Raw genomic sequence first — 27,441 nt, forward strand, 5'->3', positions numbered from 1 at the left:
TGTCGACTCGTTTTCTAAGGGGCAAAAGGGATGTCAGGTGCACCGCGGCTCGCGACGCACGCCTTAAACGCGGAGCGCGCTCGTATTTTCGGTGCACGTCGTAACCGGATCCAATTGTTATATCCGATATCGTGGCACTGGAGCATTGTAATAAGCGGTTTATTTTACCATAGAACGTATACAAAAGTGGAAGGTTCGATGTATTGTAATAAACGGTATCGTTATAGGTGGACTCCACTGTACATTATTTGGGAAGGATATGAAAAATAAAAATGAAAGAATTGAAACAAATATGTTGATTTACTATTATGAAAAGTTTGGTCCGTTTTTAACAGGTAAAAAATTTCGGCCGAAATTGTGAAGCAGAGTACGTTATCTTTTGTTGACGGTGCTAACAATGCTGGAAACCATGTTTAGCCACTCAACCCATGAATACTTTTTGCTCTGTAGCCAAATGGCAACCATTACAAAGTGCGGTGAGATTGTGTGTATGCTAAAAATGAATATGGTAGAATGTCATGCAGTGCAGTTCCTTATCTCAGGGATCTCCATCACAGCATTGAGATTTGTTGGAGACGTGTTTTGTGCCCGCCTAACTTCGATGTATGTCAACACGGCCACACTACGACCCATCGTGGTAGGACTCGCCGCTTCGGATATCTTAATTATGAGGATGAGTGTTCTCTTATGCCGTGTGCTGGATGCCTGATGACAAAAAGACACTACCTGCATCACTTATTGTGCAAAGATGAATGCCATTCTGATATAACTACATCATGGGAGTGATGTAGTTATGGCCATTGTATAAAAATTTTTCCTAGGGGGTGCAAGATGCCAGGAAATTAAGTCGCTAAAGAAACAATATGGGAAGAGTGCCAGAGCTGTAGCATTTGCTGACAAATAAAATACATCGAAGTGGTCCCAACTGGGACCAACAGAAACCAGAACAACATTTCCTTTTGGGAATCAGTCACATTATCTAGAGAACAGATCCGGGTGCACAGTAAAATGTGTATTGCACGTAGCCAAGCAGAGATGTTGCTACCATGCTTCTGGAGAGCACTGCTGGTGTACCCTAAACAAATGTAGAAGCATGCAGTCTATCAAACATACCTCAAGGCAGGAATGCTTGAAGGGCGTCTTGTTGGAGAGGACAACAGGGAAGACCCTCGGGTAGGCCAGTAGCCCGTAGGGCAGGTGGTCCTGCAGCCCATGCATTGTGCTTAACAGCTCGACCACCAGTGCAGCATAGCTGGCTGGCACCTCCATGAATCTGCCACAGAAAGATGGACAAGCTCAAAGAAGCTATACAGAAGTTTGAATGCATCGGCCACGCTGCCAGTTTGCAGGCAAAATTATTACAGGATACATTTGGGGAAAAAAGCGGGAAGGCTGTCTGCTTTGGTTTAGCGGTCTACCACTGAACGTCAACCTACACATGGGAAGGCTAGCTACACCTCGACATGTTGGCACGAAACTGTAAAATGTAGCCAAGAGGGAAACTAAATTTCGCTGGTAGGCAATATTTACTCGGAAGCAGTGACCCTGTCATGCGAGTTCAACCTTTTCTTGTTTTTTATCCACATCAAATTACATCAAAGCCCAAAAGACATAGGGTGTCCTTATACCTATTCAAACAAACCGTTGGCAATAAATGAATCCAAATCCCTGGGTTTAAAACCAGGGATTTGAATTCATTCATTTGGCCACGTTTGTACTTGCAAATTTCTCTTCCCAAGCTTGGTTTGCTCCAGCCACCATAACAACAACAAAGTCCCAAAAATTCGGCCTTTAAAAGGCCCTGCAGCACTTACCACCGACTATCAGGAATGTATTTTGGGGTTAAGTTTATTGCCCCAGCAATCTCCTCCCGCAAGAATCATAAAAATCCGTCATGTATCACTGAAGCTACCCGAGATGAAAAATCAAGCATATTTGTTCCCTCTCAGCTCGACTGGGCACTATGCGACGAAGGCTGTGCCTCTCTCCCGGAGAGAGGTGTGGGTCAAGGTGTTCTCTTAGGTAGCCTTTGATTTATCACAGGCCGAGGAGTTTTCTATTTTTCCTCAGAACGTGGAGGGGTCTGTTTCCGGTCTGGTGCAACAAAAAAGCAGGCATTGGTGCCTGCTTGCAAGCGTGCGCTCAGGTTGGTAGGGCGTTTTCAAAGCCATAAACGTTTGTTGGCGAGCGATCTGGTTGAAACAGAAGTACTGAGTTCATCACTCTGCGCACACTCAAACACCAAATTCCAGAACTGTTTGGACAGGTTCAGGCATAGAAGAGGTTGCTGCACAGCACCGGCAACAGTGGATCATCACGGGAAATGTGAGAAATAAGCCGCAAAGTTAACCAGCCACAGCCAATAGGACAGCCATGGCCACAATTATGTCATTGCGGCCATGCCAGGGGTGCATAATGAGGAAAATTGAAGACAGCGCAGTTGGTTTTTCTGCGTCTTTGACACTTATTTGCGCGCTCACCGCTTCATGTGCACGTGTAATATTAAAAAAAAAAAAAGCAACTACAGTTGTTTTGCTACGATGTAACACAACAAAAACAACTGACAATTTCTGCGCGAGCTCGTCAGCAATGGTATGGCCAGCAAAATTTTCATGTGGGCACAGACCAAAGTCTTTAACAGCACAGGCATAATACATTTCTGTAGTTGAATCACATTCAGCAATGAGCAGCCAAATGTTCCCCACACATATTGGTATCTGCAACACACACAGGTGCACTACAAGGGATCCTTATCAGTCCACATAAATGCAGTGGTCCTCTTCCCTTGTAAATTATATGCAATGTAAGTTAAGCCAGACACTTCATTTCGCTTGGTACACAGGGGATGAAGTACCATATCTCTCTAGTGTACAGGTGCAGTCATAAGTAATTGGAACAAGGCTTTGAGAACATCAGAAAATATTTGGCTGACTGGATTTATGGCAGTCAATACCGGTTTACAGGTAGCTTTTTCTAATAGAGAAACTGCTTTAAATGCACACCAATCCAGCCAGGCTGTTTCCGGGAGAAGAAATTCCTGAAGAAATTTACGAGACCGTGTTCCAATTACTTTTGATGGCACCGGCACACTCCCTTGCCCTCCAATAAAAAGGGAAGAAAACGGGACAAAACGGAAGAAAAGCAAGCATTCAATATGCAAGGTATGCCTCCCCCCCCCCCTTTCCTGAATGGGAGTTTTTGCACCCACGCGCGCATGAATGCTGCAACCAAAGCACGCTGTGCACGAGACGCCCAATTTCAGTAACTATGCCAGAAATAAAGTGCACTGCGCCGTGAATCCTATCGACCTCAGAACCGTCTCAAAAACCGAAGACTAGGTTCTCGTACTAGAGCTGAGGTTTTTATACCCAAAGTTATCTACCTTCCATTCTTGTGAGCACGTGCGTACTCGCAACATTTATACGGCAAAAACAATTGTTTCGAAGGGAATCAGCTACCTGGCATCCCACTGGTAGAAAATGTGAAAGGGGTGTTAGGAAATTGTAGCTGTCCTAATAACATGCGGAATACGGCTGCATTTTCCTCAGCTACAGTCAAACCTGGATGTAATTAACGAACCTCTATGTAACGAATTCCTGGATTTAACAAAGTTTTTCAATTCCCCATTGCCACCCCTATTGAAGCCCATGTGTTTGCAACCTCTACGTTACGAGGACGTTGAAACAGCTAACCTTAACGTAACGAATTCGCTACGATGATGAGTCATTGTATTTTGCACTTTCTCTGAAAAATCAGCTGGATAAATGCACTAATTTAGCGAATTGTGCACGTGAGTGCGATGTCGGTTAGGTGCTAGGCCTGTCGGCGTGTAGTCGTGCGTCTCGACTGCTGCCTGCGTTTGTTGGTTGATTGGTGATTAGTTCTGCTGCCAGAAAACGAGAAGTTCTGTCTTTCCAAGACAAGCTTGCAATCTTAAATCCGTTATCCGTCGGTGAGAAAGAAGAACACCCCCGCCCAGTACAGTATCCCAGCTAGCGCCCTCTGAACAATTTTGAGTGCGGAAAAGAGCACCAAGTTCACGAAAAGGCACCCTTTCAGCCTAAGTTTGGCCCTTGAAATGCATTAGGGCACCAAAAAGTGTCAAAAGGCAAAAGTGATACTTAAGTTACGCACGTGAATACACGGGTAAGTGACCTTGCTGCTTTGGAGTGCCGTGTTAGGGACATAAGCTCGTGGGAAAGCTGCAAATCATGCAGTTTCTTACTGCGAAATAAATCCCCCAACGGTGAGTTTACTGTCACTGATATCTAGCATTTTGGTTTTGTTTCTGCTTCATTCACGCAAGCCTTAGCTCGAAAACTCCATGTAATGAAAAATTGCGATTCTTTGTCAACTTCATTATGTCCAGGTTTAACTCTTTCATGACCACGGGAAAATTCATCGATTTTTCAGAGGTCCAAGAAAACATTTTTGTTCTACTAAAAAGATTGGTTAGGCACTAATTACAGGAATACAAAATGCAGATTATTTAATGGCCTTTCCAATAACACCAGTTTTTAAATGTTTTTATATATCATAGTTGTGAAAAAAATATCAAAATCAAAATTTTTGCCAAGTTGTCGAAAAAAAAGAGAAAAAAGGAGTTGCCTATATCAAACCACCGGTAGTAGAAAAAACGTAGAATATACAATTTGTAGGGGAACATTTAAAAAACCTTCCCTAGAAAAAATGTCGACTTGCGCGGAGCAGTTTGTCAGATAAAAAAAAAACTGTTAGCCCGCACAGTGCTCATGTCATGCGGTGAAGCCCAGCCTCCAATTCAAAATGTGCAATTTCGGGTGGTTCCCTGGAATAAATCTGGCGGTTTGACATCATCAGAGGCACCAATTTGCCCCCACATAACATAAAACATCTTGTCAATGACGGACTTTGCATTTACAGCAAGTACAATATTTGGGACAAGCACGCGATGTGGAAAAAAAGCATGCATGAAGTTGAAAACGGAACACCGTGGTTGATGCTTGCAGGGGTGAGACAGCCCAAACATATTTGGGAGCAGTTTCTGGAGCAGCGAAATGTCGATTTTGGAGCAGAAGAACCTTAATTTGGAGGAGAACAACATTTAATACGTCGTCTCCTGAGCTTAAAAAAAATCATGTTTTCAGCAATTTCCTGGGTCGAGTACACTTTTCAGTCAGTTTTGAATACACAGAACACTGAAACAGCTTTAGGTGAAAGTGTTTTCAAGAGTATCACAAAGTAATGACGGCCCTAGCTCTTTACTAACTGGTGATATTGTGTTGCGGCTGTACGCAACATTAACAAAACTGCCGTTAACGGTATCAAATTTAAGGGCGCTGCAATTATGGTGCATTTTTTACCCTTTGAAGGCTCAAATTAATATTTTTGTAATTCCAGGCTGCGTTGTATGAATGAGTGTAGTCACGGCAACAGCTGAGCAACTTCGAGCAAACGGTCGCATAGCCCCACCAGCCTAGCCGTTTCAATCCCGAAGGCGCACGTTCACCCCACAGTCATTTGAGTAGCGTTACTATGATTAGCCACCTAGATTTTGGCATTAAATTTCACTTCGCATACATCAAGTATTATTGCTCGCGTGCTATGGTAACCATCCAAGTCCTGCATCTATTGGGCGCTGCCTGAACAGTCGCAGCGCCGCAGAGCGGTCCACCACTTTCGTGTCGACTGCTGCATTCCTGAGGATCGCGATCTCGCTTCGAAACACAGCAACAACACAGCGTTTTGTAACACCGCAATGAGCCAAAAAGTTCACTTCACGAACCCCGATTATTTGAACACGAAAATTGTACAAATGAGTGCTATCAACCACAACAACAACAAGTATCATTCACAAGGAAACACGGCGAAAAGAGCATGGCCGAGGCGGCCGATCCGATTATAGACCCCGATTATAGACGTGCGCACCGTATTTCGCACTCAAGGACAAACCACGCCGAAGTGTGAGCCCCACATTTCAATGAACCTTTTTCGAGCTGCACAGCTTCCCGTAATCTGGCACCAATCACAAACCTTATCCCTGCATTAACGTCACTGTTCAGAGCCACAACAGATATAATGAATAGACTGTAGCCCAGCTGATAGCGTAAAATAAACCAGGGAAAAACGGCGATGCACACTGAGCGTACGGTTGCCACCTTTCCATGAAAAAAAAAAATCCCGGCCCTTCAGAAGAGGGGGGAAGGTTGAATGTGCGGTGAAAAAAAAAGAATCCATGTTTTACGACATGCAATGCCATATGCACTGTAGCGTTTTCCTAGAGAGGAATGAACATAACGTTTGTACTGAAAGCTGATGAAATTCTGATTATGGCTCTGAATGTTTTGCCCTGAAAAGAAACTGCACATACTTCGTCCATTAAAAGCTCTTTTTTGCATTTCGCCCGCGCTCACCTGCATATTTTCTCTGCTCGCGTGTCATTGCGCAGCTTGCCAACACTGATTTATCGTCGTAGTTGCTGAATTAACGCTCATAAAATAAAAAAACAAATAAACAATAGGGGCACAATGGCCAAAAAACCGGCCAATGACGGCCAGTTTTAAGTACAGACCAGCAACCGGCATGATGTCTAAAAAAACCGGTCGGGCCGGTCAAAAACCGGGCAGGTGGCAACCCTAACTGAGCGCCTGAAGTACGCAGCAGCAGCCGCCGGGTCAACGGCGGCCATGTTTGTTGCCCCAGTGATGCCCAATCGAGAAGGCCGTTTCAACGAACCCGGACGGAAAGCCTACCGCGTTTTAGAAGCCATCGTTTGCTTCGTTTCAGTCTCTCCATTTGTGCCGCTTCCGCGTTTGCGATTGACCGACGATAAATGCTCTGACCGGGATGCGAGAGGCTTTATTCCCCGCTGAAACTTCCATGAGCATAAAAATCTGTGCCTTTCAGGCTGTTTTGGAGCAGTTTGGTGCAATTTTCACAACTGTCATGCTTTTGGAGCAGCTTGGTGCAGGGTGCAGTAAAATGCTATCATATCAAAACTGCACAATATGCGCAGCTGTCTCACCCCTGTGCTTGTTGACATTCACGGTCAGTTATCCCTCAAAACATAAAGTTGAGCTTTATTATCATCTTCTGACTCGCAATTGTAGCCTTTCTTGCAAAACTGAGGTACGATGCGCTAGAATCGTGCCCTGAGAACTTTGGCCGAGTAGCAGTTGCGCGATAAAAAAGATCAGCACCACGGGCCTCCTCCATTGCAGCGCCATCTAACATTTTTCAAATGAAACAGTACAAAAACTTATCGGAGACTCGGTCCGAATAGACAGTTCCGCAAAGATAGACACCCGGAGACACCCGGACAATAGACACCCGGAGATACCCTCACATGGAAACGAAATTTAAAGGCGAACAGCTGGCAGTGTAAGGCCGGTTTGAAGCGCTGTCCTCGGCGGAACAGATATCTGCCGACTGGGTGTGATCTTTTGACTTGCATCTGAAGTTCTTATCACAGAAATCGGGTTAGGGTGGGGGAAATCTGGAGCGGCGTGCTTTGCTCAAGGATCAGTCGCGGACGCTCAAGGTGCCATGGCAGGTAGCCTTAAAGTTGGGTAACTGTGTAGTAGCGCTAAATATGAATTTCGCAATGCAGGAATGAAACCGAAACTGTTGTAAACTGTTCGCGAATGGTCCTGGGGTAAGTAGAACTACCACACAACTTAGAACAACGTGCGCAAAGGCAATAAAACTGCCTAAAATCATAAAGTAGCTTTGCAAACAGGCACTGCTTGACATTTGCAGCCGATTTCTGGGATTATTACTGTCAGAGTGCGAACCTGACGATTGAAAATTGTTTGCTGGTTCACCCTTCACGCCCTGATAGCAAAAAACAAATGCTGCTGCAGAGTTATTACGAGTGGCACGCATTCTTCGTTGGTAGCAGTAACGCGCAATGACCACGCCCCTTTTCCACCCCTAGGTGATTCAAACGCGTGTCAAAAATCACGTTTTCATTGCAAAAATAAAAACAAAACTGATTTTGAAAGGCCATTTTCTGATCTAACTCCAAACAGCTTAACTTGTTCGAGCAATGCCTGGAACGCTATGAAAAGGCGCTCCCAAAGTATCGATCAAACTGAACGATTTGAAATAGGCACGGTAGCGAAAGAGTTAAAGGGCCCCTGAGATGGGGTTTTTTGGGGGTCGATGGTATCGGAGTCCAACGGCTATTTCTTGAACTAATCTGTGACATGTTAGTCCGACGTTGAATTAAAGGTTTTTTTACTAGCGTAAAAACACCTGAAAGCTACAAAAACCATCTTTTGTGTCCGTTTCCGTTTATGCTGTGCCAGATATTTGTGTTATACCGAAGTGTAAAGCCTGGCTCGACGCCTGGCTCGACGCTCACCTGTTCTTGGCAGAAGGATACAGCGAGCGCAGGAGCAACGACGTGTGCTGTGCGAGTGCTCAGCGCTCCATTTCTGGTATGTTTCATCAGTTTCATTTGTTTTCTTGGCTGCTATATTCGAAAGGATTCTTTGCACGCTCCTCTGTGTTTCCAGCATAGCCTCGACGTTGTTTCAGTTATGAGGTTGTAACGAACAGCACGCAGGGGTGGTACAAGGCACATGGGTTTGGGTGCAGTCCTGGAAGCAGGCAAAAGGGACTTTTGTAGCAGGATTTGAGCAGACACAAAGGCATTTTTGGAGCAAGTTTGGAGCAGCAGCCAGAAACGCCATTTCGTGCAGATGCAACACAATTTCACAGCGTTGTGGTGCATCCCTAATCACCCTACAGGCCACTGTGCAAGCCCCCTGCCCATTACGTTTGACCTATCTACTATATCAAGCGTTCTACCATGCACTATAACCAACTCTGAACCAGTAATGCAGTTTTTGTACTATATCTACAGGTTTACAAAATGCGGAGTTATGTATCTTCGGCCCCAGCGAGCGCGCCGCGTTATTGCCGTTCGAAGGTCAAACCTCACACGCAGAGCCGAAAGAGATCAGATAACAGGCCTCGCTTCGTGTCCGGTAAACGGCACTGTTTATGCGACCGCACGGCGCCATTCGTAAAACAAAATGTTCGCTTGCATTTTTTCTATCGAACAGCGGTTTGAGTGCGTGCCATGCTGAACATAGCTTTGTCTTCCTTCATCAGTCACAAAGATGCAAGAGTCGAACTTTGCCGCAGACAACGTAACTAGAGCGCGTCAGACGGCCCAATTAATATTACACCATCCTTCACTAAGCAAAGCTAACCCCAAAGTTGATTTGAATTGAAGTTCATTTGTTCCTTTCTGAATACTGAAAAACGGGGGGTAGGGAAGGCAAAAGGCAACCAGCATCCCTCCGTTTCACAGGGAGTTTATTTGAAGTTTCCCATTCATTTCCGTTTTTAGTTCACAGGCAAATATGAGTAATTACCTCTGTTATATTCGTGTATTCTACGAAGCGAGAGACTGCAAGCGAGGGGCCGCCTGTGCCCGCCACTGCTCCGCTTCTCGGGCGCGGGGCAAACGAGGGAGAAGGCTTGTGTAAACAATAAACGCTCCCCCGATTTCTGGGGTGGGAAGCCAGTCGTCTCTACACCACGAGTGCGTCTGCTCCTTTTTCGCGGCGCTCAGCGCTGCCGCCCTGCCTGGGCGCCTTCGTAACATCCTTACTTCTGGGGTTTCCCCTAAGACAATCATAACAACCTCAAAACAAAAGTGCGCCCAATTGACAAGCGACAGCAGGCATCCAAGACGCTGCGTGTTCAATTATGCCGCAACGCAAAGTTGTGGGCAGCAAAGCTAGTATCACCAAAAATGGATGACTAAATTGATGTTCCCCTTCAATAAATTATAACCTTTCATGCGGATATTATTCTATTTGTGATGAGACACAAAAACATTTTAATTTTGGTCAATTTTCATTGATTGTGGTGCAGCAGCCGACACCAGCTAACACAACCATGCAAATGCAACACAGAATTTCAAACAGATTGCGTAGAGCCTGCTGCCTTATGGCTAAGCCAAAGCCGGGTTCGATAGCTGCTCATAGCCTTGATGAAACCGAAACCATAAACGCATGGATGAAACCAATATCACGATGTTTCAACCAGGTTTTCGGGCGCTGGGTATCATGGCGGTCTTTAGACAATTTTTTTTAATTTTTAGTGCCAGCTAGATCAAAAATAGCAGTATTGATAGGTTCTTACGCTGATTTCAAACATGTAATTGGTTGTAACATAGCTTTATTTGTTGATGAAACGCAATGCTTTAAAATTTATTTATTGAGGCATTTCTTACGAAGATTTAGAGAAATTTTGCTTGACCAAACTCAATAATGATTTAGGTATATGGATATAATTCCAAAGGTCTGCTCTGCCAGGATATGCTATTTTTATTCATTTTGAAGACATTTACAATGCATGAAGGAGGCGAACAATTAATATGAACAATTCGTGAAAAATCGTTTCATCTTTACTCATTTTTGCAAATAGGTGAGCAATGACAGAGTAATAAAAATAGCATCACTTGCTAAATCAATTCAATACGAATGCAATGGTACCAGTCTTGTCATCCTAGCCCAAGAGCAACAGAAGCCCCCCGTACAGCAGTGCATGGCCTAGCAAAAAAAAAAAAAATGCATTTGAAGTTTCAGGTCATGGTAATTATTGATATGGCATAGCTACATTAATATCATTAGCATCATTTTGTAGCTTTGATCTTTAAGAAGAAAAGCACATCAAGTATGTGACTAACACAAAGATAACTCTGGAAAGACTGACGTAAATTTACACGAATACCATACAAATTGTGAAGGGGAATTAAATTTTCTACTGTTAAACTTCAGGAACTGTATATACTCTTTAACCTTTTCTCTCAGTGTCTTTTCAGAATACAGAAAGGCTCAAATACCATGTGTTGCTGTTATTTTTGTGCTACCAATGAGACTAAAGCACAGCAGCCCCCCAGAACTAGAGATTGCCCTGCGATGCATCTCAAACATACAAAAAGGCTGTAGGTGATATGCAAAATGGTAATCAACGCTTCAGTGATACAAATAGTATTAACTGCTAGATCAATTCAATACAAATGAAATTATACCTGTCTTGTTATCCTAACTCAAGAGTAAGATAAGGAAACATCCCGTAATGAAGAGCATGATCTTACGAAATAAGGAACTGCAGGGCTGCAGGTGGACTTTAATTTGGCGATCAATGCCTGAGTGATACAAACAGCCCCACCTGCTAGATCTATTTATTTCAAATGAAATGATACCAGTCTTATCATCCTAGGCCAAAAGCCCGATAATGAAACACTCCGTAAAGCAGAGCATGTCGTCGCAAAATAAGATAAGAAAAATGAACCTAGTTTGTAACTTTTTTTGCTACAGCATAGCCACAATATAAAAAACACCATGTCACTCTGTTCCTCAAGAAAAAACAACCAAGTATGCGACCGCACCACAAAAAAGACAAAAACGGAAAAGCCAGTAATGAAAAACCTTTGTAAACAGCGCTGGAAAACTACACTTTTTGCTGAACTTCACAAACGGTACTTGCTACTTTGCACTTCCTTCAATGTCTATGCAAACTAAAGAATACCACAAACATATTGTGCTCCCGACTTTTTTTCAATAATAAGACCACAGCAAAACGGCTAACTATAAACCAGGTCGTTTCCACGCTGCGCTTCTCGGACCAGATTCGTACGCGACAGGCGATCTCAGCACCAGTGTCTACGGAATGTTCTGTCGTTTTTTCGCACACTTGCAGCACGTAATTTGCTGAGGTAAAAGGTCTCCAAGCATTGCGGCACGAGACAAAAAGACGTTGTGACAGAATCGCAGTCAGTAACGGCAGAGAAAACACGACCAAATTGAAAATACTGCGGTGGCCATGGAGTAAATGGCGGCAGCAAACGTGGGCCTGCAAAAACAAAAGAAAAATGTCGGCTCAACTGCGCCGGCAAATCAGCGATGCAGAACGGGGGACTCGCCTCAAGCTGGCATAATCCTGCCAATCAGCAGATCGTAAACGACCTTCCGGAAATCAACGGTAACGCTCGTTTTCCTTGTGCGACGGCATTTTGAGATAGCGCAAAATACGCACAAAAGCTAGCCCAAGATGGCCGCCACTTACCACCTTTCCCTAAATAAAAAACCGGCCCTTAAGGGGGGGGCGTGGGGGGGGGGGGGGGGGCGTGGTATAGAGAATGTTTAATTTGTGTTAAAAAAAAGACGCCATGTTTTTGACAAGCAGTGCCACTTATTGTAGCGTTTTCTTAGAGAGAAATCAACTTTATGTGTGTACTGAAAGTGATTGACAGCCTGTTTTTATGCTCTGTATGTGTATAGTGCCTAGAATATACTGGCTAGTGTGCTGAGGGCGGGCTCCAGGCAGGCGCCGGGAGCAATGTACGCGGCCGGCTGCCACTTGGGGCGCTGCCGTGCGGGAACGTGCGCGTCCGTCCGGCCCAAGCAGATCGCGCGGTTACCTCCGCGCTGCGTAGCAGACGGCAGCGGCAGAACTTTCCATTCCCGCTTGCGACGAAAGCGAGCGAAAGCGACGGGAATGCTGTCGCGCGACAAAAATTTGTCCCGACCATTCGACAAAAACGATCGTCGCGCGACAAAGTGACGGAATTCCCGTCGCTTCCGTCGCAAGTGCGAACGGGCCTTTATGCGCAATCTCCATCCCACATTAAATAAGCTCTTGCTTGTCGCCTGAACATACGGTTGATATCTGACTACGTTACACTGTGCTTGCAAGTGTATTTAAACGATGTCACTAGGTTTGAAACGTAAGCGCTCGGCATGCAGCTTTGTAATCATTGCGGCTGGCTGATAAATAATAAATACAATTCAACAACATCTCATAGTTTAGTCCATCATACAACGGTAGTTGAACATCGTACAAATGATAAGTACCATTCTCTTAATAAAAAGATGAGAGAAGTCGTTCGCCTGGATCCCACATCTCACGTAAGTTAACGTGTCAGCTAGCTAGTGCTAGCTGTTGTGAGCTTCATCCACGAATCAAAAGGATGACGACCCTCACTATGTCTCGGTGGTTGCGGTGCTGCCTGATTTTCTCCTAGGGGTTCGGGAAGATCGAGGCCTCTAGTTTTCTTCAGGTGCGGCCACGTTTTCAGTCGTCTCCTCGTCCAGCGTCTCGGTGATCACCCTGCGACGTTTCGCAACCGGCTCCTGCTTACAAAGGTCTCTGATCTGTCTTTTCGATACAAGTTTCAAATAAGGTGCATCGGGTATGCCTCGAATACTGTATAGGGATAGCATCTGGCTTGAGCCGCACTTTGTCGCGAGGGATTTTGTTCACAACGCAGTTCACCGTGTTATCTTGAACGAACGCTCAATGCAGTTATTGTCAAAGTGCTTTTCCCATATACTACCGCATTTGGCGTCAGCTTCCTGTCCACTCTCTTGATCCTATTCTCTCACTCTGACAACCGTGAAGGGTCTTTGATTGATTGATTGTAGGGTTTTACGCGCCGACGCAACGCACGCAATGAGGCACGCCGTAGTGGCCGGCTCCGGATTAATTTTCACCACCAGGGGATCTTTAACGTGCGTCGAAATCTCGTAACACCAGGGCGTTTTTGCTTTTCGCCTCCATCGAAAAGCGGCCGTCACGGCCGGGAATCGAACCCGTGACCTTGTGCTCAGCAGCGCGACGTCTTAGCCACTGAGCCACCGCGCCGAGTTCAGTCGGCGCTTTAAAGAGCGACACATTTTCTCTGTTGGAACGGTACCCGCTAGTGCACAGCGGAACAAAATGCGCATGCTTTCATTTCGCTGCTTCTTGACGCTTGCTATAATCTGAAGCTGAAGTTGGCACAAGCAGAATCAATAAACAGCTGCACAACGGCATCGGCATGCCGTTGTGCAGCTGTTTATTATTTGCAGTTGGCACGCTCCGTATAAGCAGCGCTATAGCGCGTAGAACTTGCGCGTGAACATATATAAGCATTTGCTCGGTACAACTGCTCTGAACAAACTTTTCGCAAACAACTGCAGCCTCCGTCACCCTTCTGTATTTTCTTCTGATGCTTCGTTCCTACTCCGCAAGCCACGTAGCATCCGCTGAATTCGTAAACATGCCCCTTGTTTGGGCAGTACAGTTGAACACGGATATATCGAACACGGATATATCGAATTATTGTCTATATCGAACAGTGCAAACATCCCCTTGAAGATCCCATGCAAAAGTATAGGGCTGTTGTGCGCGTGTATCGAACTCCTGATCGCAGGCAAATTCGATATATCGAATTCCGCGCCGAAGGTGCCCCTGAAAGTTTGCTTCCTCTGATGGAGTGGAGTTAATGATAATGTTGACTCATCACAGGAGCTGCCTGGCTTGGTGAGACAGATGCGGCGTCCACGGCATTATGTCGCTTCGATGGCCTTTAACAGCTGTTTTCACGCTAGCACGAGGGGCAGCTCCATGATAGCTAGAACGCGGTTAGTGGTTGGGGCGAAAGGACATAAAGAAGCAAAAGAAATTGACCGGAGGCACTCTTTTTCTGTGATTGAGCTGTTTGGTCACTCATGCAGGGGTACCGATGCGGCGTTGTATGTTTGTTTTGTCCAAGGCATTCATTTCGGAGCAACGAAGGCGGGAATTCATCGGGTGCAGGCTGCTGAAAAGATGTTGGTTGAAAAGGCGTTCGGAATTCCTCGCAATAGTTTTGAGGGCGATGCACGCATCAACGTTGACGTAAAGGCGAATGCAGCACAACCCGCCCCGGCTATTCCGGAGCGTGTCATGTGCAAAGCGACTTCGTTGCACGCCTCCAGATGGGGGAGGTGTTCAGTTCGGATACTGAAGATAACGGCACTCAGTGCCTGACAACGTTCCCAACCGCCTACTGCAGCCGAGGTTCCGTCAGCGGTATTTGCCTCTGTTGTGGCACAGTGTACAGCGTTGATTTTCTCACCTGTGCGTGTTTGTAATCTTGAAGACAATTTGGCGAACTTTACGACGCAGAAGAAAAAAACAAGCGAAGCTCAAAGACATTTCAATGATAAATAAAGTGCGGTGGTCATCATGCTGCGGTTCAGATTTTCCATGCTTTGAGGGTCAAAACGGTAAACTACCGTTTTCCACGACTTCAGAAAACTCTCAGTGATCTGCGGAGTTGTCAGATAATCTTCAGATAGGCGTATTTTATATATCAAATTATCGATATATCGAATTCTTTCGGGATCCCCTTGGAGTTCGATATATCCGTGTTCGACTGTATACTGCTTTTGATGATGATGTTAGGTTTTCTTGGTGCAAGGGCATCAAGGCCAAAGAGCACCAGTACTATGGTGAGGATTATTCAAGTGGGAATATAAAGTACAGAATATATAATACAGTATACTGCTTTTACACAGCGGCGCAATTAGCATATTGTCGATTTGCACCATCACTTTGGCATTGTCAGCTTGGTTTACAGTTCAACAAAGCGGCTTTAGTGACAGGCACGGGAAAACAACAACCCGGAACAGAGCCCGCGATTTGGCGTGGCACGGATACTCGTGCACGCTCGCAGAACCGGTGCAATATCAGCCCAAAACTGCTGGGAGGGGCTGACGGAATGGCTTGCATGTCCAAGCACCCACGCAGAACAATAAACGGTGCATCTCGGCGAAGAAAAAATACGCCCACAAGCTCTTTAATCACGCACGCACAAGGCCACTTTTCCGCCTTCCGAAGCGTAAAAACTGTATCGTCTGCTGAAGCAGCACATTCCCGCCAAGCTGCGCCATCTGGTGGCAGCGGTGGGCTTACATTGCAAACGGTGCCACGCTCTCCCATAGCAAAGCACTCCGCTCAAGACACTAGCCAGTATATTCTAGGCACTATAGTATGTGCTTGACTGAAAAGTAACCGCCATTGCTGACCGCGGCAGCAGCATTTCGTTGTTCTGTTCCTCCCTTAGGACCCCCTCCGTCTCAGGCAGCGTGCTCGCCGCGTATTTTCTCTGCTTGCGTGTCTTTGCGCAGCTTGTCGAGATGTATTTATAATCGTAGTTATTGAAATGGTGCTTATAAAATGCCAAAACAGACAAAATCACGGCACAAGGGCCAAAAAACCGGCCAATGACGGCCGGTTTTAAGTATGGCCGGCAACCAGCCCGCTGTTTAAAAAACCGGCCGGGCAGGTCCAAAACGGGCAGGTGGAAACCCTAGCTTTATGTTACTAGAATCTATTTAGTAACGTTGGTCTGCTTCGAGTGTGGCGCGCGCGCAAAGTTCAAGCTTTTTTAGCCCGATTCTCGGCGTTTTCGGCTCCCCTGCGGTTTCATAGTCGATTTTTAGATTCATCCCGACAAAAATCAGCGGTAAAACTTTTAGAGTAGGTGCTTAAAGGTATGAAGACTTAAAAAATATGTTTTTGCTCAAACGCAATTTTTCGCGGTCTTCGACCATTCGAGTTTGGCGCAACAAGAGCGGTTCGGCGCAGGATGGCACAGGTAAACATGTTTGGAGCTCAATGGTGCAAATAGCGCCGCTGTTCCACCCCTGGGCATGCCAAGGGAGCGCTGCACTGACAACGAAGGCGGGAGCTCCTCACGCAGCGCTTGGACGGCCCCGGGCACTGTTCGTGATTACAAGGTGCGTGCAAGGTGCTTGCTCCCGTGCATTCTCGCTGGCTGAATAAATCAGCTCAAGCCCAAACGCTGTCGTGGCTGATTGTCTCTGCGTTGGTCGCGACAAGGTGAAGAGCATGCGCATCCCATAATGACAACTCTTGCCAGAGTTTCATTTCATTGCTTCCCATCAAGTCATGAGAGCAGGAAAGTTGGTTTGGTGCGCCCGGCCTTCTGAATGAAGCGTGTTGCCTAGCCCTTTCGGCCCTGGCGTCCTATATTTAGGACATGAACCAAAAAATTTCTAGAAATTTGAGAACAAAACCAAAACAGCTAGTTTTCTGGAAAATAGTTCTCGAAGGATGCATCGATTGATAGATATCACCATTGTTCTTTTTTTGCTAAAACTGAATGCTAGAAAAAGGAAGGCGTTGCAGGGAAGGCCAAACTGGCGTCCGTGCGACCCCAAGGACCGAAGTCCCAGTTTGATGACATAGCTGAAAATCTAAAACTACTTGCACCAGCAGCCGTGTTTTTTGTGTGTGGGCTCACAGCTTTAGAACATTTAAGAAAATAAGCAAAAAAACAGTTTTTGCTGAAAATTTCAATTTTAATTACCTGATCACCTAATTAGATGTCATGCCTGTAAATAACTAAATACTTGCATTAGAAGCTCAATTTTCAGTTTGTAAGCTTGTGCCATCGAAATAATAAAGAAAACACACCGAAATGTGTTTTCCTATAGAAAGAAAAAATTCAGGGCTGAAAGGGCTAGTGTCCTTAGCGCGCTTTACTGCTTACCGCGTTAACATAAACTAGAGTATACCTTTAAAAGAGTCATATACTTCTGCTTTAAAAAAAAAGAAGACACGACGTCGATGCTGCCATCTAATGCACCAAGTAATGCATTAACCAGAATTCACGCCTCCACTAAATATTTCGACATAAAATGAGTAAGATATATTGTCATAATTCCGCAGTTACCTATATTACCTTGCCCAACACAATTTTAAAAGCGTAAAAGAGCTTTGCCTGGCTTTTCTAGTTCATAAACACATCTGAACCATTGGAAGGGTGGGAGGCTGGAGTAGGGGCAGAGATTTTACTCGCTCTTCCGAAAAAAAATTGTCATTTGTCGTACTCCTAATTATCATTTAGAACATAATAAACAACATCAACTAAGATTAGCAAAAACACCCGTGTGTACGAGATTTCAGCGGACGTTACAGATCCCCAGGTGGTCAAAACCGAAGCCGTCCACCACGTCGCGCCTCACTGCCTGCATCGTGTCGGCGCGTTAAACCCTAAAATCAATCAACATCAACAAAGATCACTTGTATGAAGCGCCGAGCGCAGTCCATTTTGCTGTACCGTAAAGTTCCGAAAGAACGCCCACCCAAAGTACAGTGGTATAAAGTGAAAAATACGACAACTTTCGGGTCATGTACGTGCGAAAAACTCTGAAAAAATGGCCTCACCACACCACCAAAACTGCGGAGATATCAAGAAAAAATCTGAGACGGGCAAACTTTCAGGTTAAGCACGGAAAGGACGAATAGGTCACTGCATCAACACATGAAAAGATGATTCACGTTTATTTTGTTTACTCATCGGTGCTAAAGCAATTGTTTTACGGGGTGGGCAATCTTTGGGGTCTTTCAGTAAATTGGAACATTTCACCCGTAAAAGGGGGTGGGCGATGTTTCGGGGGAGGGCGTTCTCTGGGAACTTTATGTAATCGAATCAAGACACGAATCAAGCGTACCTTTCGCCGGCGCAAGGAGCTCGCTATTAAGTCGCTAGAAATTCGATTCAATTGTGGGGTTAACGCGCCGACGCAATGCAGGCGATGGGGCGCGCCGTAGTGGAGGGCTCCGGATTAATTTTGACCACCTGGGGATCTTTAACGTGTGCCGAAATCTCGTACACACAGGGGTTTTTGCTTTTCGACTCCATCAGAAAAGCGCCCGCCCCAGCCGGGAATCGAACCCACGACCTGGTGCTCAGCAGCGCAACATCTTAGGCCCAAATTTTAAAACCTTTTTTACCTTACCCCATTTCCTCACCTTACTGAAGGAGCCCTTCATGCTCCCTTACAGTGAGGCGACCTTGCAGCTCCGATCATCATTTTTAAAGCCTCCCTCAATCTTCCTTACCAAAGGGCGCCCTTACTCCCGTCAAGGAAGCCATTCGTGCACATGGGTGCGAGGGTAAGCGCAATTTGTTCTTAAAATGTGCCTTCATTAGCCGTGATAGGCATGCAATTTGTCGTGTTTTACATTTATACGGGCACATAAATTTAATGTTTGCTTATTGCGCAGTTCTTGAAACAAGTTGTACCGGTCGGTTACTACAGTTGCTTGTAAGTCAAATCTAGTCTGGCAACAGTCTCACGTTGATTTTTGTCAACATCGCATTTAGCGTCGAAACGTGCGAGCCAACGTTTTGTGCGAGCATAGCGCCAGTGTAACCATGCCCGGGAACGTGGATTACACAGAAGAAAAAAAAAAGAACTTCTCCAAGAACTGGTACGAAAACACAAAAACTTTGTAGAGTGCAACAACAGCAACGCCATGTCGCTGTAAGCGAAACCTAAAGTGTGGAAGCGACTTTGCAACGAATACAACAGCATGCCCAACATGTGCCCACGTGATTTAAAACAACTCCGCGTCATAAGCGTTTCCTCTTTGTTGCGTTTGGTAGCCGACGTACTTTGGGAACAGGCGCAAGCACACCGCCTGCGTAACTTCCCAGAGCCCATTGCTGACCGTGGGCTGCGAAACGTTGACGAGGTCGCCGACCACCGTCAACCGTCAAAAGAAGTTCCAAGTGCGATAAAGTAGGTGTTAGTGCGATGAAAAATTGTGCTAGGGATCGTTATCAGCGCTCATTTAAAGGCGGCGATCAGATATCAGTCTCGATGCTAACACTACGCTGACCGGCCGCGCAGGTTCGCTAGTCCGACCGGTCATCGCGGCGCGCAGTGCGCCGAGCGGCCGAAAGATGGCGGTACCTGCGCGGAAGCATCGAAACATGCTACGGCAGATGTCTCGATCACCGATCGCTCAAACGGCAATTATAGCTCAAATAAACTTTCACATGCGAGAAAGGGGATGATACTGTGGGGAAAAGTTGTGTTAGGTATTGTCATTCGCAGTTGCACAGATAGCGGCGATCAAATATCCGCCCCGATGCTAGCGGTAGCGGAATGAAAACTCGTCGTCACTGTACAGCTCCATCGGGTTGAGGCGGTCTCGCGGCTGCCTCATCGTGAGCGACGGATATCTGTACACGTCGCCGCACATGAAGTCGTCCACCCGCAGGCAAAACAGTGCAAAGTCCGCCCAGCTGTCGTACGAAGCAATAACTCGAACGCCATAGCCGTCGCGTTCCTCCCGCAGCACCGCCGGACGGAGCTCCCAGCATTCTGTGCGGCCTAACGAGGTGTGTGCCGAGTGCTGCGGAGAAGTGTGCGCCCAGTTGAAAGAGCAGGATAAGGTCGCATCAAGGTAGCCCGCGAGCAACCTTGCAGTAAGGAGACATCAAGGGAGTGTTTCGTAAGGAAGCCTCAGTAGGGAACGTTCCAAAATTGAACTAAGGCCTCCTTGCGAGTTCTAAGGCGACCTTAGTAAGGTAAGGAAGGTTTTAAAATTTGGGCCTTAGCCATTGAGCCACCACGGCGGGTAGTTCCTAGAAATTCTAGCCACTGTATCGCTATGTGGCTAAACGTAAGTTAACGTTCACGGTAACTCTCGCGCATGCAAAGTAAGCTCCCGCAATCCCGGTATACGCAGTACCTTCTGTTCAAATTCCACAACGACCGGGAAGCTAGCTAGAAAGAAAAAAAAGGGCATTGTCGTCTCATGTGCGACCCACTCGCTGAAGTAACCAGGGTAATGACGACGCTCTAATTAACGCGGCTAGAACCGCCGCCGTCAAAAATCGCGGCCATAGAAGCAAATTCCAGCAGCCAACCATGAAATGAGTGCTTCGTCTTGGACGAGGTCAGACTTCTACGTCGTCGCAAGCCGCCGAGCCAAGAAATAGTTCTGTCTGGTCGGGATAATAACTTTTGCTAGTGTGAGCGAATATGCTTACTATGTTTGGACTAGCTTCTACAAGAACTAAAGAGAAGATTTCCGACACAAAAAAAAAAAAACACTTTGAAATCCATCTCAGGCCCCTTTAACTGTATTGCTAAGAGCAGGACAACCATAAAAAAAAAGGGAAGTAGGCGACCTTTCCGGGAGTTCTTTTTTTCTGGTGTGTTAGTTGCTGCGCTAGCTTTTTCTACATGCCTTGTTTCCTTTATGCACACATGAAGGAAAGGGCTGCAATTGTGTATGATCACCAATGTCGCACCCACTTGCAAGTTACTACAAACTGAGGTAGGCGGTTTCGCTTCTACCATCACGAACAAGCAAGATTTGGAGCAGGTTTGGCACAAATAACTCAAATAGTAGGAGGTTGTAGAAGGATCTGCCTATTGATGTAGTTTGGGGCAAATGAGTCAGCAGTCCCAACGGCGTGATTACACAAGTTTAAGTGCACAGGTGAGAAACAAAGATTGTGAGGCAGCACATCCTCCCCCGTATGCCAAAGTAGTTCTACTTTGGCATACGAGAACAGTGTCTCGCGGTGGTGGTGTTATTGTGGCCGTTAAAAAGAATTTGCAAGCCCATTTAGTCGATACAATTTCATGTATAGAGATCCTATGGGTGATAGTACGCGTATCTGCCTCTGTGCGTTGTGCTGTCGGGGTCTGCTACCGTCCGCCAGATTCTTCCCCCGAATTTATCGAGCACTTAAACGAATCGCTGTGCTTTATACAAAACAGGTACCCAAAATACCCAATAATTCTTGCTGGAGACTTCAATTACCCAGGGATTGATTGGCGGTCAGGCATACCACATGGCAGCACAAAAAGGCATGAATGTCAAGAATTTCTCGATGTGTTGTCTGCCTTTGGTTTGAGTCAAATGGTCAGATTGCCTACACGTGTCGACAGAATTTTAGATCTTGTGCTGACCACAGAACCAAGCAATATGCTCGTACATGTTTTAGATAACATCAGCGATCACAACGTAGTGCATTGTGAGGTAACATTAGAAAGCTCCAAAACCGAGAATAAAACGAAAACAATTTTTGATTACAGCCGCGCGAACCGCGCCATGATAGAAACCGAATTGTTATCCTTTTCCGCGCAGTTCTTCACTTCCTTTGCTCTCAGAAATGTAAATGAAAACTGGCAAATTGTTCGCGATAAGCTTCTGGAACTGAAAGAAAAATACGTTCCAAGAATCAGTATCACGTCATCGACGCAAAGCGCGTGGTTTACGACCGGCGTTAAACGCTGCATCAATAAGAAAAAGCGACTTTATTCCAAGGCCAGACGATCTGATTCAGCCGATGACTGGAAGCGCTACAAAGAACTCTAAACTGTGCAAAGCAGAAATCGAGGCAGCCAAGGAAAAATTTTTCAACAACGATATAACAAACCTACTGCAGACCAACACGAGAAAATTTTGGAAAGTGATAAATCCAAAGTACTCATCATCATCGTCCATATCATTGTCTAAAAATGGTACAGACCTTTCGTCATCAGAGGCTGCAGAGGAATTCAATTCTGTTTTTTGTTCTGTGTTTACAAATGAAAGCCCATTACCAGCCACTCTTACTTTACAGTCATTAGATTCAGCAATGGATGACTTGCTTATCACTCAGGAGGGTATTGCTGCAGCCATTGATAGACTCCCGACCAACTCTGCCCCAGGCCCCGATGAAATATGCACCAAACTACTAAAAATGACTAAAGTGGTCATATCCCCAATCTTAGCTGCTTTATTTCAGCAATCGATAGACACAGGATGCGTACCGTTTGCTTGGAGAATTGCCCGTGTTATCCCCATCTTCAAGTCAGGCGACCCATCTGTGCCTCTTAACTACAGACCGATTTCCTTAACCAGCATAGTTTGCAAACTTCTAGAACACATAATATCATCTGCCGTAATGAGCTACCTAACAAAACAGAGCTTCTTTTTTTCTAATCAACATGGTTTTTTGAGAGGCCGTTCTTGTGAAACTCAGTTATTCGAATTAATGACTGATCTCCATAATGCAGTACATTCGTCCTCACAAATAGATGCTATATTCATAGATTTCGCCAAGGCCTTCGACAAAGTCCCTCACATCCGTCTAATGGAAAAACTTTCTGCTCTTAATATAAACCCTAAGATTAACAGGTGGATTAAGAACTTCCTAACCCATCGGTTTCAGTCAGTAACCATTAATGATCATTCCTCCTCTTTAGCTCAAGTAACCTCCGGTGTTCCACAGGGCTCAGTCTTGGGTCCTATCTTATTTTTAATATATATCAATGACATTAACACTAATATCTCTTCTACTATCCGATTATTTGCGGATGACTGCGTCATTTATAAGCAAATTAAAAACCCCCAAGATTTCTTATCCTTGCAAGCAGACCTTAATCAACTGACGAAATGGTGTAGGGATTGGCAGATGGAAGTAAATGTGCCCAAAACTAACGCCATAACATTTACCAAAACTAGCGCGTCTGAGCCCCGTCACTATTTTCTCAATAGTATGCCTGTACAAACCGTAACCATGGTAAAATACTTGGGGGTCCACATAACGTCTGATCTAACCTGGAATCACCATATCGATACAATAACCAGCAAAGCTTCTAAATCACTCGGATTCATTAGGCGCAATCTGCATTCAGCTAACACATCCACAAAGCTTCTGGCCTACCAAACACTTGTTCGATCAAAGATTGAATATGCAGCGCTAATCTGGAACCCCCATCAGTCGTATCTCGTAAATAAACTTGAGGCACTCCAAAATAAAGCTGCCCGATTCATTCTCAGGAACTACTCACGAACATCAAGTATAACAGAAATGAAACAATCCCTGAACTTACCACCTCTACAACAACGCCGGCTTTATAGTCTTTTATCTGTTTTTCATAGGCTATACCACAGCCAGTCTTCTTTCGCTGCCTCGCATATAAGACCCGCTGGTCGCGTTTCTTCCCGTTTAGATCATGCATTCAAAGTTCAACCAATATTCGCGCGTACCAACCTATTTTTCTTTTCGCCACTCTTACTTGCTATTCGTCACTGGAATCAGCTCCCAGGTAACATCGTCACCCTCAGTAATCACGACTCATTTATCAAAGAGTTGCAGTTATTCCTCAATGTATAAATCATTTTTCAGTGTTTGTGTCATTTTTGAACCTCTTAGATTGGTTCAATGTTCGATGTTTGTGTTATTTTGAACCTGGGTCATTTTTTAACCCTCGCATTTTAGGAATTGGATAACTGTTGTGCGCCTTTTGTGTACCCTTTTTTTGAAACTATGCATTTCAACATGAATGTATTTGTATTCGCATTTTTTTTTGGTGTTGCTGTTTTTAATGTTGCAATGTGTTCTTTTTTTCCTTGCGACCCCTATGTAACGCCCGTAAGGGCCTTTAGGGTAAATGAATAAATAAATAAATACTTATGTGACCACTTACAGATGTTGCAGGGAACATGAAGCCACACCAAGGTCTGTGGGACACTTCTCAATGCATGCTCCAATTGCTTTAATCTCCTCCGCACCTCCTTTCAGGGGGAACGACCCACTGCATAGAGGAACCTCAGTGAGAAGGTGAAGCTAAGAAGGAGAGAAGGTGATGAGGAGCTGAAGCAGGGGAAATGAGAGCGGGTCTTTACCTCCAGCAACCGCCAACATTCACGGGACTGCGCATTTTTTTGTTGTCATACTTCCCAATTGCAAAGTCCTCGACTTTCAGTACACAGGGCGAGAAAGTGCGGGCCTTCGTGCCTACAGATAGGGTCTCCAATCCTCACCGGACGCATTGTAGAAATTAAAGCAGCAGGCGTTTTGCTGCTGCTTTAATTCTACAATTTCTACACACACACACCACACCAGTAAGCTGCCAAAAGAGACAGTGATGAGCCATTGCAGTCACCTTGCCAGAGCAGCGACTAAAGGCGGTATAGCCTAAAAGTGGTTCACAATAGCCAAATCTGAAGCATGCATTGGAGCATAAGATTGAAATTTGAGTTTCATGCTTTGTTATATGTATCTGTGTTTTGACTTCGTAGCACGTACGGTTAGCCACCCATGGCAACACAGGAAGAGTGCCAGTGCCATCCTCATATACCACTGCAGGAGCTGCAATCACTGGAGCCAAGGAATCCGTGTATTTCTCACCAGCGCGCCTCGTGGGGTAGGGGGAAAAATAAATGCTTGAGTTCCACTTCCCGATCTGTCTGGTTGCTTCATTCCTCACTCACTCATCATGAAGCTTCCTTCATCGCTCACTGATCGTGAAGTTGCGATGAAGGAAGCAGCAAAACACCTTGTGACGGCTTGTAATAGCAAAGTTTGTTTCATGCAAAAAAAGAAAAAAAAAACTACACGCAACACACTGTCTGACTGTGGTGAATCACAGGCCAAAGCGAGCACAAATATATCACAAATAGGAGTTGAACGCAGGTGCATCGAGGCGTGTCACGATGGTTAGTCGTACTGGAAGTGCAAGAACAAATATTTTGTCTGCCTTTTTTATAGTTTTCTCGCCAATGACTTCAACTGCAAGAAAACAACGTCAATAAATACATTATTTTATTGACTATTTATTTTCAGAAAATGTGACGTTGCGCAGAAAAAAACCCAAGGTGCGGCTAGAGCTGTAGTGATGCCACTCCAGTCTAAATAGTGTGGCAAATTCAAGACAAGTAAAGAGCGTGTTCAGTTTTCAGTCATCTTTTACAATTGGCGCGTTTCCCGCTGCACGCCGATGTGTAACATTTCGCTCAGCCTGTGTTTTCTAAGCATAACATGTTCACTTCCAGCGCACAAAAACATTTGCGGGGGACTTTAACAAACACACAGAAGCTCGAAATACTGCTACAATATACAGTTTTCTGCCCCTTGCTTTTGTGAACAGCTATTTTTACAAGAAGGGGTGTTTCACTTCCAGGCCAGGGAGCAGGGGGCGGGGAATACCACAGTGGGGTCATTTCAGATAAGATAGAACAAAGCATTGCTGGGGTTGACCTTTTCAATTCCCTCAAATTTTTTTTTACCTCATTCCCACATGTATGTAATGTGCGAATTACATCCTGCGGCATCTGTTCATAGATGCTAAAAACGCAGCCATGGTCTTTCAAAACACAAACATAACGGAAGTTAAAGCCACGCTCGCCGTTTGTGAGACTGCGCTTTTTCTTTGCAGCAGCGGCTGATGTTAAAATTAATACGAAATATAGACCATGCCTTCGTTTTAAGTGCTGTGCGTTTGAGTGATGATAAATATAGGATGACTTGAGAGGTAGGTGGCGATTTGGTTGAATTTGCGAATGTAAATATAGGATGACTTGAGAGGTAGGTGGCGATTTGGTTGAATTTGCACATGTTTTGGTTATAGTGCGGTACCGCTTATGGTGCGGATTTTTGCTGCTCCCGCGACATACGATATAAGCGGTCTACACTGTATATTTAAGGGGGGGACACTGGTCTTAAAACAACTTGTCAGTCTTGCTGCTTTTTTCCCACTGATTTCAAATATGCCAGTATTTTTTCAGTTGGTCAATTAGTTACCGAGATAATTAGAGATAATTAGCCATTTTGCCCCAACAATTAACAAAACAGTGTTGCTCACAAAACTGTAATCTTTATATTTTCCATTACTATGAACCCTGCTGAATGCAATCTTGGAAACAGTTTTTTGATGCACCGCTTGGAACTAATTTTACGGCTGATTAAACTTCGGTAGCACCAGTGGCAAGGAACCATTTTCAGTGCCCATTTCAAACACCGAAGTTTAATGAGCTGTAAAATTAGTTCCAAGCGATGCATCAAAAAACTGTTTCCAAGATTGCATTCAGCAGGGTTCATAGTAATGGAAAATATAAAGATTACAGTTTTGTGACCAACACTGTTTTGTTAATTGTGGGGGCAAAAATGGCTAATTATCTCTAATTATCTTGGGAACTAATTGACCAACTGAAAAAATACTGGCATATTTGAAATCAGTGGGAAAAAAGCAGCAAGACTGACAAGTTTCACAGAGTTCACTTGAAAATTAAAAGAAATTGTTTTAAGACCAGTGTCCCCCCTTAAGCAGTTGGACGTCCTGACTTCCGCAGAACAACTTTTGAGCGCTCCGCGCGTGAAGCAGCAGCGTTTCCTGGTCCGGCGGGGCGCACGGCTGTGCTCGCGGCCAGCCGTGGCTTTCAGTTAATGATGATGATTGCTATTGGTTTCCCCTTTGTAGCGGGGTGATGACATGTCATCTTACCAAAAAGGACTAATATACCTGTGTTTTATACTCTTGGTTTAATACTAGAGCTGCTTAGGGCAGGCACAAAAGGCTTGTTAGGTAAAAATACTTTTTTTTTCTGTTACAGGTGGCAATTGTCCTAGGCAATATTCCCCTCTCTACTTTTCGTCCACCAGCATTCTAATCTTCTTTTCGTCGCCTCAAAAGCCTTCAAGTTTACTTCCTCTGTGCTACCCTTAAATCCTAGGGCTTCTGGAAGCCGAATATTTCCATCATGTAGATTTGGATGGATACTCTCACATTCTGACACTATGTGCCCCATAGTTTCTGTTTCTTTGCCGCAGACCATGCATACCCCATCATTTTGTGAATACTTCCCCACAAAGCTCTTACTTCGCAATCAACCTGCTCTAGCCTCAAAAAGCAAAGCACTGCCCTAGGAATTATCGTAGAAATTTTCCTTTCTGATGTTCAATTTCTCAGCCCGGCCTGTACATCTCTAACGACATTTTAGCTTCCATTTTTTTCTCTCCATTTATTCATTTCAATGTGCCTTGCCTTTTTTTTTGGTTACCTTGGCAGTTTTGGATTCTCCACTGTT

General features: G+C 45.1%; 1 long non-coding RNA gene across 2 annotated transcripts in view; it reads right to left on the reverse strand.

Moving 5' to 3' along the window:
- LOC144167699 (uncharacterized) overlaps positions 1-27,441 on the reverse strand; it is a 55,662-nt gene that overhangs the window by 16,411 nt on the left and 11,810 nt on the right. The window contains exons 3-4 of one of the 2 annotated variants that reach the window (XR_013322094.1): positions 24,063-24,170; positions 1,114-1,273 (exon numbers count right to left, since the gene is read on the reverse strand). This is a non-coding gene — a long non-coding RNA (uncharacterized LOC144167699). The remainder of the gene's footprint in view (positions 1-1,113; positions 1,274-24,062; positions 24,171-27,441) is intronic. The other variant, XR_013322095.1, reaches the window with a different exon arrangement.

Source organism: Haemaphysalis longicornis, unplaced genomic scaffold, assembly GCF_048455015.1.
Source record: "Haemaphysalis longicornis isolate Haplotype H1 unplaced genomic scaffold, Haemaphysalis longicornis Haplotype H1 scaffold_1, whole genome shotgun sequence".
Lineage (NCBI taxonomy): Eukaryota > Metazoa > Arthropoda > Arachnida > Ixodida > Ixodidae > Haemaphysalis > Haemaphysalis longicornis.